This window comes from Eschrichtius robustus, chromosome 21 (assembly GCF_028021215.1).
Source record: "Eschrichtius robustus isolate mEscRob2 chromosome 21, mEscRob2.pri, whole genome shotgun sequence".
In the NCBI taxonomy this organism is placed as follows: domain Eukaryota; kingdom Metazoa; phylum Chordata; class Mammalia; order Artiodactyla; family Eschrichtiidae; genus Eschrichtius; species Eschrichtius robustus.
In genome coordinates this window covers 17,787,802-17,807,636 of record NC_090844.1, presented here as the reverse complement: position 1 = coordinate 17,807,636, position 19,835 = coordinate 17,787,802, and the positions used below count along the sequence as shown (strand labels likewise).

General features: G+C 39.0%; 1 protein-coding gene and 1 non-coding gene across 2 annotated transcripts in view; one reads left to right on the top strand and one right to left on the bottom strand.

Annotated features, from left to right (window-relative positions):
* Positions 1-19,835, bottom strand: part of MTUS1 (microtubule associated scaffold protein 1) — a 157,357-nt gene that overhangs the window by 36,656 nt on the left and 100,866 nt on the right.
* Positions 5,799-5,918, top strand: LOC137756137 (U6atac minor spliceosomal RNA). The gene has a single exon (XR_011072193.1). It is a non-coding gene; the product is annotated as a U6atac minor spliceosomal RNA (small nuclear RNA).

The following is a 19,835-nucleotide window of genomic DNA, read 5'->3' as shown; positions in this document are numbered from 1 at the left end:
TTTTAGTATTAACTAGTCATGTTCTAATAAGTTATTTCTAAGGAAATATATTAAATCAAATGTAAATTAACTTATTAAGCATTGCTTTTTACACTCACATTCAGAATATAGGTACTCTTTTTGTAACATCAAAATTTTTTTTCCTTCAAATTATCTCTTATGCCAAAGTCAGGCAGCAGCTAAGTATTTATGTTTGGTTCCTTTATAAACTAAAATTTTTTCACTGGATTATCATCAAGTCTTTTTGAACTTACAAGTCTACGGAAATTATTTGCTTAGTAATATTGTTTGGCTAAACTCCTTGATTATATGTATATAATATACCTTCCTTTATCTGTTTTTCTTATTGAATGGTTGATTCCACCTCTAATGTTATTTTTTTTTATTTTATTTTTTAAATATTACTTTATTTATTTATTTATTTTTATTTTATGGCTGTGTTGGGTCTTCGTTTCTGTGCGAGGGTTTTCTCTAGTTGCGGCAAGCGGGGGCCACTCTTCATCGCGGTGCACGGACCTCTCACCATCGTGGCCTCTCTTGTTGCGGAGCACAGGCTCCAGACGCGCAGGCTCAGCAATTGTGGCTCACGGGCCTAGTTGCTCCGCGGCATGTGGGATCTTCCCAGACCAGGGCTCGAACCCGTGTCCCCTGCATTGGCAGGCAGATTTCCAACCACTGCGCCATCAGGGAAGCCCCATCCTCTAACGTTATTTTAAAGATAAGTCTCTCTATCTTTTCTTGGTTTAAAAGAGATTAACGCTAGTGTTTCTCCGTGGACATAAAGTTGATTTTAAAATAATATATTTATATAATGTTAAGAATCTGTCAATACTTTTTGAAAAAGTGTATAAAAAATTGTAAAAAATAAGCGTTGAATTAGTCCTCTGAAACCATTATGATGGTTTTTATTTTACTTCAATAAATTTAGTTAAAGGCTCTTCTTATGCAATTGTGGCTTCAAATTCCCGAGACAAACTTTTTTTTTTTACCATCTGAAATGTAATTTGACATGTTTTTATTGCAGTATAACTGACATATAACATTATATTAGTTTCAGGTGTGCAACACGATTCACTATTTGTATATACTGCAAAATGAACACAATAAGTCTAGTTAACATCTGTCACCATACATAGTTACAAAATTTTATTCTTGTGATGAGAACAAGATATACTCTCTCAGCTACTTTGAAATATGCAATACAGAATTATCAACTTTAGTCACCATGCTGTACATTACATCCCCATGACTTATTTATTTTATAACTAGGAGTTTGTACCTTTTGACCCCCTTCCCCCATTTCATGCCTTGTCCCCCAGGCCCAACCAACACTTAGTTTTTTCAAATCTGTCAGTGTAACAGTGTAAGCTACTCCCCAGTTTGCTGCTGAGAATTCAGATGGCTTAGATCCACAAGTGAGTTAGTATCTATACATTTCCTTTATTACATTTTGGTTGCATTAGCTTTTGGTAACAAAATGGCATTTGTGCTTATAAAAGTCCTATTCTCCACATTTTGTAACTGTTAACTGTGTCAAGGCATATCTACTTTTTGAAAGTTTAGAAAATTCTCTAGGACCTAATACTATATTAGGAACGCTGCTAAGATCACTCGAGAATGAACTTAAGCAGTTTTTTGCTAAGGTACACCCTGGAAAACATCAACTGTCCAAGTTTGATTGCATTCCAATCATGCATGTCTCCTGGTTCTTAGCTGCTTTCTCATTTGTGCTTTGACCGGTTAGTTTCACCATCATTTGCAGTTAAGTGTTAGGGTGTGAACTCCATCTAACTAGAGAAGTAGGGGAGAAAAAGCTATTGCTTCAGGAAAAGTCAAGCTGTCAAGAAGACTCAAGACGGTACCACCTTCTTTTTCTCTCAGGCTTTCTTAATAGCTGGAGAACTGGAATCTCACACATCAACATCAGTTCCTAAGTGTCCAGCCATGGAAACCCCAAACACCACACCTAGAACTCAAACACCTCTCTGCCTCAGGAAGTAATAGAATAGAAATCATCTGAAATCATCATGTACATCACGATGCAGTTTTCAATGCTACCCACGGAGAATCTCATTCAAACATTTAAAACAATTCTGATGTCTGTCTGTCTGCATAGTGTCATACACCCAAATTGATGTTTAAGAACATAAAATTTGGTGATAAGCCTTCTCTAACACACCCTCACACAAACTGTTGGACTCACAGCTGGTAAGCAAGAATTTATTCTATCATGAATCCTACACAGGAGTAAAATAACACCTATAGAAGGGGTTTCACTGCAAACTTGTTTGCAAAGAAAAGATAAAAAAAAAAACCCCAAATGTCCATAAGTAGAGGTCTGGTTAAATAAATGTATGGTACATTTATATAGTGAAATGTCACAGCTGTAACAGAACTAGGAAGCTCTCTGTGGTAAATAAAAAACATAGTGAAGAACAATGTAGATGATGTGCCCCATTGTGTCAAGATGATGGGAATATAAACACATTTTTTTTTGCTTATAAATTCATAACAAAACTAACGTATAATACATATGAAAGTACTAACAACGTTTACCTTTTCAGAGAAGGAAATAAGAACCAGATAGACATAAGGTGTTTTAATGCATTTTTAAATATTTTTTAACCACAGGGTAAATACATTACCTATTCAAAATTAGAAGGTAACATTTTTTAAAGATGGTTAAAATGAATTGTGAGCTTCAATCTTTAACACTTCACCATCAAGCAAACATAAGTCAATCCATGTTTCTTCCATGGGGAATCTGGACAGAAATCTAAATAACGCAGCTTCTGTTGAATGTGAATTCTTAAAATAGATTTAGACGTCTTCAAATTTCAACCTAAGAGCAAATAAGCAAACAGCCTGCACTCTACCTAGAGCTGGAAAAGCACACTGTGACCTCAATCTTCCGCTCCACATACCGGGCTCCCTGAGGACAAAACTGGACCACGTGGTAGCTGATGATCCAGTCTGAGCATCTTTCCCTTCCTCCTCACTCCTGGCCCAGCGGAAGAACAGAGATGATGCAAGAATCTCCAGTGACGTTCAAAGCCCTAATGCTCATAAACAGAGTACCTCATAATGCCAAAAAACAAGTTTCCCTTAAATTCTACAAAATTCATTACTTGTAGGAAATTAGCTTAATACGAACCAAACTTTGCCCTTGTGTTCCATTTATTAACGTTACTGTTTTGATAATGCAGCTGTATTTAAAACTATAAAATATTTTGTTTATTATACCTATTAACAGGCTGTCTAATTTCAAAGAATCAACTTACTCAGAAACCTTAAAATTAAATGTTAGGGCTTCCCTGGTGGCGCAGTGGTTGAGAATCTGCCTGCCAATGCAGGGGACACGGGTTCGAGCCCTGGTCTGGGAAGATCCCACATGCCACGGAGCAACTGGGCCCGTGAGCCACAATTACTGAGCCTGCGCGTCTGGAGCCTGTGCTCTGCAACAAGAGAGGCCGCGATGGTGAGAGGCCTGCGCACCGCGATGAAGAGTGGTCCCCACTTGCCACAACTAGAGAAAGCCCTCGCACAGAAACGAAGACCCAACACAGCCATAAGTAAATAAATAAAAGAACGTGAATTTCTTAAAAAAAAAAAAAAAAAAAAAAAAAGACCTGGGACCATGTCTCAAAACAATAATTATAAAAAAAAAAAAAAATTAAATGTTAACTTCTACATAGATTCGGATGCGTGTTGACAAGATACTTACCACTGTCATGTCTGGTCTGACATTCCTGAGGTTCATTCCAATGAAACTGAAACCTCCATCAGGAAAGTAAAAGTCCTGAATCCAAGACATTTGCTCACTTGAAAAATAGCTGGATAGCACTGTTTACTGTCTTTGTTCTTTCTACTCAGAAACCTCAATTTAATAAAATTTAAAACTAGACTAATGAAGTTATTTATCATCTTCTTAAAGAAAATCGTTGGGGAAAGAAGAATAAGCCCATGTTTCAGGCTCAAGTCACTCAGGCATACAGATCCCCACCTCAAGGCTAAACACAATTTTTGTGGGAGAGACTTAACAATTCAGACAGGGACTAACCTATTAGCTGCTGAGGACACATCCATCCTAAGGCAAAACAAGCCACTTTAATATTCAGAAATCCGCTGGCTTTCTGAATATTAAAATCAAGTTAAGAAACAAGACTTACTAGGAGAGCTTGCCTTAACTTGAATGAAACACAAAACTATACATAGCATTCAGTAACTAATGTTTGCCTAGTGTTTTATGTACCTATTGACTTATTATTCACTCACTCGCCAAATATTTATCAAAATCTACCACGTGGCTTTGCTGTGGGGCAGGTGGACCAGACTCGTGTTTTGGGGGCGGTGGAGACACGTAGAAGAAGGTGGTGTTCTACAAGGATGCATGAAGACACCTTGTTTCTACGGTATTAATCTCTTCCTGTTCGACTCTCACATATTCACCTATCTGTGAAGGTGACAGTCATTGGCTCTTATATGCTTTCTACTACATACTGCATTGAAAACTAATGCTTGTGGGTTAATAAAATGTAAGTAATGAGCTAATGGGCTCTACCAGCAGCCTGGACAGACAACTGATTCCCGTCTTTCTGCCTTAATCTGAACCTACACATCTAAAGCCCTTCCTAGGGACACCTATCTTTACACAAGTTCTTTCCGTCAGTGTTTCCTCAGGATTTGATGGGTATTTATGGGTGCTTACCCTGGGATATTCCATGACAAGAAAGCCTTAAACATGAACTACCAGGAAATATGTGTTCTGATAAGAGGGAGTATCCAGTTATGAAACGATCACCCACATGACCACTGTACACTCAGTAAACGTCTGTTGGATGTGCTTCTAACACATTGGTTCTTGTTCTCAAGGAACTTTTTTTATGCAGCAGAGACCAAAACAGGCCATCACCAATGGCCATATGATTTGATAATTGGGTAACAGAATTATGTACACAGTGTGGTGAGAGTACAGGTGGAGAAACACCTAGATCTGGGGCTGTCAAGAAAGGGTTCTAGAGACAGAGTTTGGATGGACATTTGCATGTTTGGCAGACAGATAAACAGAAAAGGCCAGAAAACACCAAGGCATAGAGGTATGGGAGGCCCCGGAGGTCCTGGTATTCAGTGCTGACAGCAAAGCTCTCCTGAAATTAAAGTAAGATGACGTGGCTGGAAGCATAAACAGGGGCAAGACGTGTGTGCTGTACAAGGTTTTCTCTCTCTCGTAGGAGATACAGAATGGTGCCAAGCAGGGGTCTGGAGACACAGTGAAAGAAGATCTGAATTGGTGAGCAGAGTGGTCAAGAGGGAGGCCCAGGGCGGGGAACTGGTGGTCGGGGCAGTGAGAACAGGCAGGAGATGATGAATGTTTATGAGGCAGAACAGGAAGACTTCTGGACCAGTTGGATCAAGACTTATCAAGGATAAGTCGCAGTTTCCAGCTTGGAGATAGCACAAAGAGAAGCAGATGAGCACGTGAGAATGAGAGAGAGGGCAGAGGGAGGCGGCGTGTGGCGTGGGACCCGCGGGGAAGTGTACTGACATTCTCTAACACTCTGCTCCTTATTCTCCAAAGAGACTCTATTCTATCCTCACCTGCTCCATCATGCTCTCCAAACTGAATCGTCTGCAGGGGCATTTTCCTGGGGAGCAAATCAGCTCTTTATTTCCCATTGTCCTGAATGCAGCCCCTAACACAAGCCTATTAACACACTTTCCCAGCTTGATCAATTGAACTGCACACCCACAGAAATCTAGACAATCTTACCAAGATCTTTTTTTTGAATTATTATTCAGTGTTGTATGAAAGGAGAAAGCACTCCCCTTGACAAGGATGGAAGAGGCCCTCAGGCCTGACAACAGGCACACAGTTAAGGCACTGAGAACTACTTCATGGCATCTAACCATCATTTTAAACAAACAAACGAACATGTTCGTGTTATCAATTATTAGCTTAAATTTATATAAACCTTTTCAGGGTTCCTTTCATTATGTGTTTGCTCTAGAAAAGTTAATAGTCATAATTAGGAGCCACATATAATATTTTTCTTTTTCTGGGTAAGTATGGCATTTGCTGACTATGGAACATTTCAAGCTCAGCAAAGCACAGTGTTTAGACTTTTAACATTACCCAAGCTAATTCTTTTGGAGGTGGCTGGGGAGGGCTACTTTAGGACACCTATTAAAATTTTACAGTATTGTATTTTTGGAAGTGCTGCAATGATTTGTATTATATATACAGTGGTTTTACTTTCTTTTTTTTTTTTTTTTTTTTTTTTTTTTTTTTTTTTTAAATTTATTCATTTATTTATTTATTCATTCATTTATGGCTGTGTTGGGTCTTCGTTTCTGTGCTAGGGCTTTCTCTAGTTGCTGCAAGTGGGGGCCACTCTTCATCGCGGTGCGCGGGCCTCTCACTGTAGCGGCCTCTCTTGTTGTGGAGCACAGGCTCCAGACGCGCAGGCTCAGCAATTGTGGCTCACAGGCCTAGTTGCTCCGCGGCATGTGGGATCTTCCCAGACCAGGGCTCGAACCCGTGTCCCCTGCATTGGCAGGCAGATTCTCAACCACTGCACCACCAGGGAAGCCCCAGTGGTTTTACTTTCTTAATTTCAAAAGCAGATTACAGAATAGAAGGCATATTCATATTAAATATACCTATTTCAGATAACTATTGCTTAGACAATTTTTCCTGCAAAACAATCCAAAATTGACCATAGACATTTTCCATGTGGCTGGCAGGGAATAAAGCAGATCACTTATGTTCTTAAAATGGACTACTAACTGTAAAGGAAAGTTAATAGAAATTCATTACATTGAGAAATACTTTTAAGAAGGTATCACATCTGCCAATTTGTTGGCTTTCTAAATAATCTAAAAGTCCACCTTAATGTGCTAAAAGTTTACGGATTTGTGGGACTTCCCTGGTGGCGCAATGGTTAAGAATCTGCCTGCCAATGCAGGAGACATGGGTTCGAGCCCTGGTCCGGGAAGATCCCACATGCCACTGGAGCAACTAAGCCCGTGCGCCACAACTACTGAGCCTGCGCTCTAGAGCCCAAGAGCCACAACTACTGAGTCCACACGCCACAACTACTGAAGCCCTCGCGCCTAGAGCCCATGCTCCGCAACAAGAGAAGCCACCGCAAAGAGAAGCCCGCGTTCTGCAACAAAGAGTAGCCCCCGCTCACCACAACTAGAGAAAGCCCACGTGCAGCAGTGAAGACCTAACGCAGCCAAAGATAAATAAATAAATTAAAAAAAAAAAAAAAAAGGATTAGAGCAAAAAAAAAAAATAGTTTATGGATTTGTTTCCAGACTAAAAGAACATACTATAAAAATTTGCAAGTAATGCAATTTCATGCCTGTATCATTAAAAATTCTGCAGATGTCAAATGAAAATATTTTTATTTTAGTCATCTAACAAGCAAAACTTTCATTATTTTAGTAGAGAAAAAAGATCTGAATTTTTATTTCAACTTAAAATAGGAAAAAGTAGCTTTTGTTATACTTGTTCACACTGTATATGAACAAATTGGATAGGTCTTTTCTCAGAGCATAAGGAAAGGGATAAAATATATACCCACCGGGGCTTCCCTGGTGGCACAGTGGTTAAGAATTCGCCTGCCAATGCAGGGGACACGGGTTCGAGCCCTGGTCCGGGAAGATCCCACATGCTGTGGAGCAACTAAGCCCATGCGCCACAACTACTGAGCCTGTACTCTAGAGCCCGTGAGCCACAACTACTGAAGCCCGCACGACTAGAGCCCATGCTCCGCAACAAGAGAAGCCCCCGATCGCCACAATAAGAGCAAGCCCGCGCGTAGCAAAACAGCCAAAAATTAAAAAAAAAAAAAAAAAGTATATATATATATATATATATATATATACCCACCAAGTTCACGGATGTGACTGAGGTGCTGTTTCACAAGACAGCATCCCTGGAACTGGCTTTTTCCCCTTTGTTATTAAGCAAGTTACCTAAAATATTAAATGCTAGCCTTCATGTGGACTTTCATATTTTTGTTTTTGCCTTAACGATCATTTTGAATTAACCAATTTAATAGGTACCTAAAAAGATGCCTGGCATCACAAAGGCAAGCAGTGTTTTTGATTTCAGTGATGATGACATACACCAAGATGTCCCTTTTAATTTACCACGTGGAAGAACACAGTACCAAGAATAACATTGTCACCACTAGGAACCAATTCCAAAACAAAAACAAAAAGTCTACAAGGCCCTTCTTGCAGTATCTACTTCAAGCACATGTACCATTTTAGAATTTTAAAAGCTGTTTCTTCTGGACTTTTCCACCATGGGCTAGCCAGCTCAGGGGATGTCACCATTGTGCCAGCGAGGCCAGGCCCTGTGGGTCAGTGCTCCACAGCCACAGGTGGTGTCCCTAACCATCGCAGCCATGAGCAATCACATGCTCTTTGTCAAGCAGGGCCCCCAGCAAAGCAGCATGGCTGAAACAAGACATGTGAAGACAAAAGACCTGGGGCAGGGGGGAGTCCCCAAAATTCACCAAAGCGGGTCAAAAATGTCCTTATTGCAAATTTAAGACAATAGACTATCTTTAATAGACAGTAGAAACAAAAATTAGAATAGCCAATTAAAACATTCAACATTAGGAGTTTCCATAACACAAACAATAAATAAAAAGAGAATGTCATTCTCAAAACATTAACCAGTTAAGGAAAAGCAATTTGAGTGAGAGATGCCTAAAACTCAGGCCACCAGGGAACAATAGGAAAAAGCCTAGTCTCTCACCCCAAAGAAGGCTCTATTAGTCTTAATTTTCCCCAGAGCTATATAATTGATGCCTTTTATAAAGGACCCTCATGTACTAAAATAATCCAAAGTATCACCTAAGCCAAATACAGAAAAGTGATGTTCAATTTTACATACATTTAAAACCACACCTGTTGTCTTTTTACCTAAGATAACAGTAATATGCATATACTATTAATAAAATACTATTTTTAGCTCTAAAACATGCTTTAGAGCTAATAAAAAGTATCGTAACCTATATTATTTCATGTATAGGGTGATTCTCTACTATCCAAAACTCAGTTAACCCGAATATTTCAGTGGTTCTAATTAAATAAGCATTTACTATATATGTTTTACTTGCCTTATTCTTCCATTTTCTCCTCATGAAAAACACTGCTATACTTCCCATCCTGAATCCAACTCCCGGCTATAATGTATGGTTTATTTTCCATGTTTGTGTGAAAACAGACACTACATTAAAACACAATTTAGCACAGTAAGACTAGCTATGTGAAACTTGTGAGATTAAGATACACTAACTTTCTCTCTCAACATCTAACTTTTAAAGACTTATCAAAAATATTATCCATTATGAGTGAAAATTCATTTAACACATAACTGTTCTCTTAAATAGACTGCTATAACTATGAAAGGGCACATTTTAATGTCATAGCAAAGCTGAAGCGGTTAAGACTGCCATAGCTACATGAGCTCAGTATCAACATTTTTAGCATAATGCCATTCACAACACCAGTTCTTAGTAAACGTTTATCAATGTAGCAAGAGGCCAGAGAAACTTTCAAGACTGCTTTCAAGGAAGCTAAAAAGAAGAAATGTGGATTCACAGTGAGATAACAAAGGGGTGGTGGAAGGCCACATCTCTCATCTGTTGTTCTTGAATTTGGTCCTTTTGCATTCTACAAATGACTGAATATTTTTACACTTTTTACCAAAAAATTCTAATATATATAGTTTTTTATGAAAGCTTTCTAAAATGCTTTCACTGGCTTCTATATTTTGCAATGTGAGAAACACAAGAGAAATCGAGGTTTATTTAGCATCACGTTAATGCACGACTAGGATCCCCACCATAAATGCACTGCTAATATTCATCTCTTGTTAACACATTTTAAATATATACAAACCACATAAGGTTGAGAACATTCTTTCTCAGTATAAGCATTATTTTGTAACTAAAAATTAATTCAAGAGATCCAAATCAAATATTAACCTCTATGTCCAAACAACAAAATGACTTGAAAGTGTTTAATTGACACATTTACAAAATAGGTAATCATTACGAAAAAACATTCATATCGGGCTTCCCTGGTGGCGTGGTGGTTGAGAATCTGCCTGCCAATGCAGGGGACACGGGTTCGAGCCCTGGTCTGGGAAGATCCCACATGCCACAGAGCAACTGGGCCCGTGAGCCACAATTACTGAGCCTGCGCGTCTGGAGCCTGTGCTCCGCGGCAGGAGAGGCCGCCATAGTGAGAGGCCCGCGCACCGCGACGAAGAGTGGCCCCCGCTCGCCGCAACTAGAGAAAGCCCTCGCGCAGAAACGAAGACCCAACACAGCCAAAAAAAAAAAAAAAAAAAAAAAATTCATATCATAAAAGAGAAGAAACAATGACGTCTGTTGCAAGATTCAACTTGTTGACTGATATACTTCCCTTATTTATAAGCTGCCAGAGTTAGCTTTTGAGAAATAACCGTTTTGCCTTCTCTGTGGCAGTCTCTATAATAGGGTTCTAATCCCTCTTATACCTGCATGTACTACAGTGATTGGAGAAGTCAAACACTCAATTTCCTAGCTTCCCTTGAAGGTAGAAACAGCCATGTGACTGAGATTTAGCCAATGAGATGTAAGCACCACCCCTTCCCTGGGTCTTGTTTTTCCTGCCTGCAGCAGGCATTGTGAGGTCATGAGGCAACAGTCATGAGGAAAAGGCCAAGAAAATAGCACAGGTGTTGATCCTGACGTTACTGAGCCTCTGAACGTCAGAGCTGCTGCTTTCTAAGAGAGACAAATAAGCTCCTCCTTAGTTAAACTATCTGAAACTGCAGCTAAAAGGAGTTCTTCTTGACAGTCTGAAAAATGAATACCAAACATAAGCACGTAACTTGGTGATTTTCATTCTAATTAAACAAACTTATTTGCATTCTGCCTCACTCTTACCAAATAGCTAGGCAAAATGGTTCTCTTTAGCGCAGCTTCAAGTAAATGAAAATATTTTGTTCTATTAATAATACTTCTCCTGCCTTTCCTCAAAATATATGTACATACACCCCTCTCCTTTGCTAGAGTAATTGCTTTTAATCTTATTAGCTCAGCAAAAAGAATTCTCTCTTAGTGCAGTGAATTGCCTTCACTTGAATCAATGAGAATATTAACTCTGAGGTTCAAAATGACGCTTTTCATAATAATTAATACAAGTATCTCATCTCCAGCTTCATAGAAAACCTGAATTCCAATAAACCTAGAGGCAAGGAATAGTTCTACGTGGAAGATTCTTTTCCCTCCGCTGACTCATAAAATTGAAACGAATAGGTTCCAAAATATGAGGCAGAATTCTGAACTAGACTGAACTGAAAGCTTTGGTAAGTCAGTGAGATCACTTCTGGACTTCTTAGAAGATGTAGCACTCTTCTGATGCTGAGATCTTCATTCATGCCTGACATGCTGCTACGTTACCCAAAACCCTGACAAAGTCACTCTCTTTCCTTGCCCCTATTTACAGAGGAAATTACATCCTGGACGGGACAACACACTTTGTCAATATACTACAGTGCACAGTGTCCTGTGCAAGGGCTGGTCAAAGGGCCTGTTCTGTCTGGCTCCATATAACCACTATCCTATTGCTGGCACCTCTCTCTCCACATTCTATGCTCGGACATATTAAAATTCTTTTGTTTCCTTAAAGGAGCCAAACTCTCCCTCACCTCCAGGCTTTCGCAGGCTGTTTTCTCTGCCTGGAACGCTTTTTGTTTCTTGGCTACTTCCTCCTATCCCGGGGTCCCAGCTTAAATGGCGCTTCTGGAGGACCTGGATAAAGCCAGCCTCACCTGCTGGGCGCTGCCTGTGTACCTAGTCCGTGCCCTACCACGACTGCCTCATGTTCTCTGCTTGTCTCCCTGGTAAACTGTGGGCTGCGCAGGGGAGTTCCCTGGTGATCGTAGGTTAGCATTAGGCACTATCACTGCTGTGGCCCAGGTTCAATCCCTGGTTGGGGAACTAAGACCCCACCAGCCATGTGGTACGGCCAAAATTTAAAAACTGTGGGCTGTGTGAAGGCAGGAGGCCACGAGTGACTCAGTCCTGGCTACATTTTCAGCATCTAGCACTGCACCTGCCACATAGTACATGTCTAATACATATTTGTTTATGAAACGAATGACTTAATCCTGCAATGTGAAAGACATTTTGGAAGCAAGGGAAAGACTGGTTGGTGGCAAAGACCAAAAATATAAAATCCTTCAAAAAGTCCCGAAGTATTAGATTGGGTGATATGAAACTGTCAATATTTGACCATTTTCTACCTCTAAGAAGAGCATTTTCAAATTCTTCAATCTAAAAATAAAGCCTGAACTACAGTAGGCAGAGGGTAAAAACAATAGTGGTTTCAAAGGATAGAGTCTTAGATTCTTGCAACCAATTAATTGTGGATAAATGAGGAAGAACAATGATTCAAAGGGTACCGAGGTGTGAGGACAGAATAGGGGGCAAACAGTGGTGTTGTGAAGAGAAAGAAATCAGGAGTATCCACTGAGTTTGGGAAATAAGGAGAGAATTAGTTTAGATAAGAAGAATCTTCAGTAACACATCCAGGATTTTTAAATCTGTAGCCAGAAAATTCACAGAATTTGAGGTTGAAGAGACCTCGGAAATCATCTCATCTGATTCCTTTATTTTGTAGCCTTGTTTGGTTATGCGATCAAGGTCGATGACTTGGTTACTAGCAGAACCAAGGCTACAACCCTGGGCTCTCGGTATCCAGACCGGCTCCACTGCCCCTGCAGCCACCAACACCACTTCTTTTATTAAGAATACAAACACAAGCTACTGCTCGCAGCCCATGCGGATGAGAAGAAATGCGATGACTTCGATATCTATTTTATTGGAAGATTCCTCAGACCCTCAAGTTATGTAATATGGATAAGCTCACAAAAGGTTCTTACTGGGGTAAGTAGAATTATATTCTTCACATAATTTTAAAATGCTTCTCACACACGAAACTCTTTTTTTCCATCACTGCTATTCACTAGATCTAACAGAATTACAGCAAAATTCACAGCTGGAAAAATCTAAAAAAACCAAAAATTCTTAACAGACGTCCCAGGTCTTAGTTCCATCCCTGCCACTGACTGTGTGTCCTTGGGCAAGTTAATTCACTTCTCTGGGCCTCTGACTTCCTGGTGTAAAATCAGGTAAACTAGGGCACCTCTAAGTACACTCTAGCTCTAAAAATTATAACTGCAATCAAATGAATGTTTCAAAATATTTTTATGTAAATTTAAAAAGTAAAGTGTACCCAAAATATCACTATTAGTTAGTCAAACTCTGGTAATAAAAGCCTTGTGCCTTTTGCTTAAGTTGCCTTGGAAAGCTATCTGCTTCACAAAAATGGTACAAACAACCTAAAATGTTCACTAATGGAAGACTGGTTAAATAAACCATGGCTCATCCAACAACGGGATGTTACAAGACTACTAAAAAGAATGTGGTAGGTAAGTGTGTTAACCTGAAAATCGAAGATATATTAATGTTTAAAAGTAAGCTATAGAAGAGTATATATGGTAAGCTTCCATTTCTGTAAAACAAAAAGGGATATAGGAAAACCTGCATAGGCTTATATATGACTAGCAAATTACCGGAAGGATAAACAAGCACCCATGAGAGTGGAAGGGTGCTTCCTCTGTGGAAGGATGCAGGGCCTGGGTAAGAAAGAGGCTCACTTGGAATTGTACAACCTTCTGTACTGTTTGATTCTCTTTTTAACTTGGAGCGTGGATTGATTTTTTTTTCTTAAGTTAAAATTAAAAGCCATGACAAAATGCTGGACAACTTTGTATGAATGTTTTAAAGTGCCGTGGGTCAAGAACCACCAGAGGCGTCTCCGTTATTCTATTTAAACAAAACTTACATGTCTTGCAAGATTTTTAAAATTCTTGTTAATGGAAAACAAATATATGAATATAAAATCTAAATGAATGTTACTGGTTTTGATTAAAACATAGAAATATAATTTTTAAAGTCAAAAAAAGTTAAAAGGCATTTGGAGCTATTTTAGATTACACAAATTATTGCAAATATTTTATTATTGCACCCTTTTATTTTTATTTTTCACCTTTTTATTCTTTCAGGTTGAAAAAGTGACAGTGGCATTTAGGCTGGGAGAGACAGAGCCACTGTTTCCCTCCTGACTTACTCCATTTACCTTCAGCTGTCAGCTCAGATCGAGAGGGAAAGGCTGGCAGACTCCCAGTGACAGGTCAAGGGGAGTTATGAAACATGAGGAAGAGTTATCCCACAGAGCAGGGAGATGCCCCTGGGAAAACTAAAAGCAGTCAGCTGGAAAAAATCACTGGGGACAGAGATGGAAAACAAGACCCAGAAGGGCTGGCATTCACAGGAAACAATAAATCATCTATTTACATACTCATGATCCTAGCACAGACACCACTAACCAGCCCGAATTCAATATAATAGGACTCCAGTTTCTATAGCATAGAATCAACTTAATTTACCACAGTTGCAATTATATCTAAATAAGAGGTAGCAACAGTAGGCAAATGAATCCTCTAAAAGTGGGCACACAGGTTTACATGTGCCTAAAATATACCCTACATTTATTTCCATCTCAGGCACAGAAGATAAAAAGCAGATACAAGCATTAAGATCAGAGGCAGTCTTTTGTGACTGCAAACGTTTCCACCGTGGAGCTTGGAAAACTTAATTTGTGGTTCATTTCCTACCTCTCCACGGCCATTACGATGTTTTATTTCAGAAATGTTTAGAACGTGGAAATCTTTTAGCATACCAAACCAGCCTTGCCCAATCTCAGTGAGGAACTACGTAATGAAAACCTACAGAAACCCTCTCATTTCATCTCCTTCTTTAAAGGAAAGAGAACTGTTTGTCTTAGTTTACCTGTGTCCTATTTCCAAAATCATGGGAAGGAAAATGTAATTGAACAGGTGTTGATTTTTCCAGATTCAGCTGGTGTCAGAGCAAAGAGCTGGGAGCCCCCCAGGCAACAGTTCTGCTTTCAACAAACAAACCGAGCACACAGCAGCTTGCAGACAGTAAAAGTACTATACACATGTGTTGAAGCATAAGAGAAAACCGCTTATTCTTCCAAATTACGCCTCGTTCTCTCATTAGAGCTTTCTTTCGCCAGTTATCTATCCCCTTAGAAAATTTCTGATAAACACCTGCAGGTTAATCAAGATGCCCCCCGCGTAACGGTAAAGAGAGATCTGCGCGAGACAAACCTGCGTGGAAAATGACAGTGCTTCTCCTAAACCCTGAAGGGAGTCGAAGATTTCGCAGCAATCCTTTGGCAGTGAGTCGAACGTGAATGGTGGACAAAGAGAACTTGGGAGACAACAACATGTCTTCAGAGCAGGTGGGAAGATTTCACAGAAGAACCAGCTCCGTGGATTCTCACATACTGTCTTTTTAAACTCAGCACCCTTCTTCGAGGCCAAGAAATACAGCGAGAGGAAACATGCCTACATGCCAGACGTCACTCCACCGTACACGCACAAAAGAAAAACCCCAGAGCTATCCAAGTGCTTCTGGCTTCCGTTTCTACTCCCAGATGTTGCCAAAACAATGCTCTTCCTCTGAATAAAATCTCCTCCTAGCAGACCCCGCAGTCAGCAGCCTCCGAATGACATCACACCAAACGTGCTTATGGGGTTGTTATGGTTTTCATCAGAGATGGTGAAGGGGAGGAGAAAGTGGGTGGTCTTAGGCGCTTTATATAACAACCAATAATGTCACAGGTTCTGTAATGACTTGAAGGATCCTTAAGGCGAAATAACTACTTCGAGGAGTGCCTAATATTTATGTAGTAATTAGAAAAAATTAAGACTTCATTAAAGTAATCTGTGTTCTGATTTTTTAAATTGTAATTATATTCACGCTACTAGCGTGAATATGCCCAGTAGCACTGGGCATTTTTTTCAGATATTTTACATGTAAACCTATATATAAACCTGATACCCTGGACAAAAAAATTTTTAATGGCTTCAAGCAATAAATGTTCTCAATTACAATTTTAAATAAAATTCTTACTATAACACCTGGAACTAACATAGTGTTGTAGGTCAGTTATACTTCAAAAAAATGTTTTTACTATAATACACTAATGACGGATTGATAAAAGGTTAAAATTCAACACTTAACACTCATATTCTGAGGACTTTACTAATAGCCAGCAATAAAGGGTTAATGCAATCTCTCTACCAGATGTAATATAATAGTTCCAGAGGAATAAAAATTAGTTAGTATTCTAAGGACTCCACTTATTGCTTGACTAATTGCATTTATAGAAAATCAGGTGACCTCTCAAGATAGTAATGTTTTGAGACTAGGAACATCAGGAAGGTGTGATTTTTGTTTATCAGTAAGAACTGAGATCTGGTAAATGTTTGAGTAGTGTCCTTTGTAAAAGCACATTAAAATATGGTGGCAAAAAAACCAAAAGAGGTTGAAAAGATAAAGGCATGGACATAAGAAAACTGCACCTGCAAAATGATCGCTTAAGTAAAGCTAATATTATTAAACCAGGAAGAGTCCAACTCTTTTAATGTTAAAAAAGCACAAGAAAACAATGTGTGAAAAATGATCGATGTGTGTTTCCAAGACTCAGTAACAGAAATGAATGTAGTTAACTGTTAACCATAAATAACTATTAAATGCTATGAGAATGTGCAGGAAACAGTTACTCTTCAAGAAATTCTGTAGAGCATTTAGAGTGTGAAGAGGGAAGGAGACAGGCAGGAAAGGAAATTTTGAGTAATTCCTTCTCCCTTTTCACTCACCCCACAGCCTGCCACTTTAGACGTTGTCGAGAGACCAAGCCAATAACCTGCCAGGGGTTAGCTGTGGGAAAATTACAACCTGTTCCTACACAGACAAGGTGTTTTGTAAATATTGCACCCATGGCCACAAAAGCACAAATAATCAAGGAATTGAAGTCTAGAAAAGCTACATTTAGGTGGTGCCTTTTCACTCTATCACAATTTGTTATTATTAAACAGCAACCTTTTTTCTGGATTCCGCAAATTAATTTGCCATAAACCACCTCTCCTCCCCGCCCGCACCAAGAAAAGAAAAAAAGCTTGTAAAAACTAAGATGAACACAACACTGTAAAACAACTACACCCCCATAAAAAGTTTTAAAAAACTAAGATAAAAATCAGCATTAAAATTATAAATAGAAGACTAAACACTGATATTATTAAAGATAGAACACCACCCCCTGTAGGATGTTTTCTGTTTTGTTAAGTTTTTTTGTTTATTTAGTTTTGTTAGTTAAGTAACAGTAAACTCTAACGTATTCTGGTTAAAGGGGAAATCCTTTAGCCTAGACTACCCAAAAGAAGAAATTAGCAACATGCCACCAATTCTTCATACTCATTAGAAAGTCTACTTGAACTACCCTAAGCTACACCACACAGAGTAACAGTAATGTCGCTAAGGATCTCTGTAAACAGCACAGCAAGGCTCCCTGCTTCTCCCTGTGAGTGACCCTGCGTGGCCCTGTGTGACTGTGGCCTGCAGTGTCTCCCATCCTCTGGGGAACTCTTCCTTCAAAGGCAAAAAACAAAGAAAAAAAAAAAAACAAAACAAAAAACAGCACAGCAAGGAACTACAAGACTAAAGACAAGCAGTGCCAGTCAGAAGGAAAAGTCAAAAGTCAGAGGAGTAGTTCTTATTTGTACAGCAAAGTGTACACACACGCGCGCGCGCGCGCGCACACACACACACGGGAAAAGATGTCTGAGATGAAAGACTAAGAACAGCTCAAGCTGGGTTTCCATTCTTTCCCAAACACAGTCTGCCCCCTGGTGGCAGTTGAGCACAAGTGCACCAAAGCAAAAGCGTTAACAGCCAACTCATACAATAACTACACACCAAGCACACTCCTGAACACTTTATATGTATGCACTCTTTTAAATAATCGAATAAGCAATTATTGTATAGTTCCAATTACTTTTATAATATATATACTTCAGGGGCTTGGGGAAGCACAGATTTTAAAACTGGCTCAAAACGTTTCCTTGATTACTTATTTGATCAGCTGTTACCACTTGTGCGCACACTGTAGTTTCTTTAGTTATACTAAATACAGAAGTACCCAAATTTAAGAAAGTGTTCATCTTTGTTATTATACAAAGTCTTAATTTGAATTAAGAGAACATAAGGATCACCAAGGACAGTAAGGAAAAATTTAAGGAACTTTTGGTACCTAAGAGAAAAATGTAATTACAGTTATTAAATATTAGGAATAAGATGCATTTTTATGAAGTACAGCAAAGCCTGTGTTAGGATGTCAAGTGGGAAAATAAAACCATGATTTAAATTTGTATGTGTATTAGGATGTCAACTTTAAACAAAAAGAATAACAAATACTGGAGCAAATATACCAAAATATCAGCAATACTCTGGGAGTTGGGGTAGGCATATATTTAATTCCCTTGCTTTATGTTTCTGTATTTTCCCAATTTTTTTTAAACAGAGATCACAGAGTCAGAAAAATAAAGTTTTTAAAAAGTTTAAGTGACAGAATACCTTTCTTAAAAGCACATGATATGGACTGAGTTTCTATTAATGATACAAACAAAAACAATGAATAAATAATTGTATAAGGTCTTTGGTAAGGCTTAAAAAACTAAAGAAGGTATGTTATGGATGATATAAGTGTTTGGCAGGTCAATGTGTTATATCACAGTAGGTTCAAACAAGAATCACAGATCCCATTGCAGTCTGTGTAGAAATATGTGCATTTCATTAGTGACTGGACTTTAGAAAACAATGATGTTATGATTCTAGCATATGCTGTGCAGGGTTGCTTAGATGCTAGGAAATACATCCAACTAGGACAGATTTATTTGTTGTTGTTAATGATCTTCAAGAATCTGGAGATTAATATTTAAACCAGGGATTCAAGCATCTCTATCCAACCAATCTTCCCCAGAACTCCAACATGGAGTATCAGTCTTAACGTTTACCTCCTTCCTCTGCCTAACACAACACTAATTGCCACATTTTCTTCATTTTTATGCATCATAATTTTTAAGTTCAAATCTCTATTCCAATGGTAGAAACTTCAACTCAAGAGTCCAATTTTTCCATAATGTCCTCTTCCTTAGTAGGGAAAAGAATGTCTAAGATATATTGTGAATAACTGTCCAAAAATTCACATAAAACAATTAGAAAAAATTTCAACCTCCACCCACCCTTAAGATTATAAGTTTTTCAAGATCAGTGGCACTGCCTTCTATTTCTTTGGTCTCCCAAAATAAGAGCAGTAATGTTTTATCCATGTACAATGTTTGTTTTTAAAAACTAAGAAAAAAAACATGTTCAGTGTATAATTTTAAAAAAAATAAAAGTTAAATTAGGGGCTTCCTTGGTGGCACAGTGGTTAAGAATCCGCCTGCCAATGCAGGGGACACGGGTTTGATCCCTGGCCTGGACGATCCCACATGTCGCGGAGCAACTAAGCCCGTGCGCCACACCTACTGAGCCTGCGCTGTAGAGCCCGCAAGCCACAACTACTGAGCCCGTGTGCCACAACTACTGAAACCCACGTGCCTAGAGCCCGTGCTCTGCAACAAGAGAAGCCACCACAATGAGAAGCCTGCTCAGCGCAACGAAGAGTAGCCCCCGCTCGCCACAACTAGAGAAAGCCCCCACACAGCAACGAGGGCCCAACACAGCCAAAAATAAAAACAAATTTAAAAAATTATTAAAAAAAAAAGTTAAATTACCTGTACATCATAGTGCTCTGTAACCAGTTTTCTTAAACTTAAAAATTTC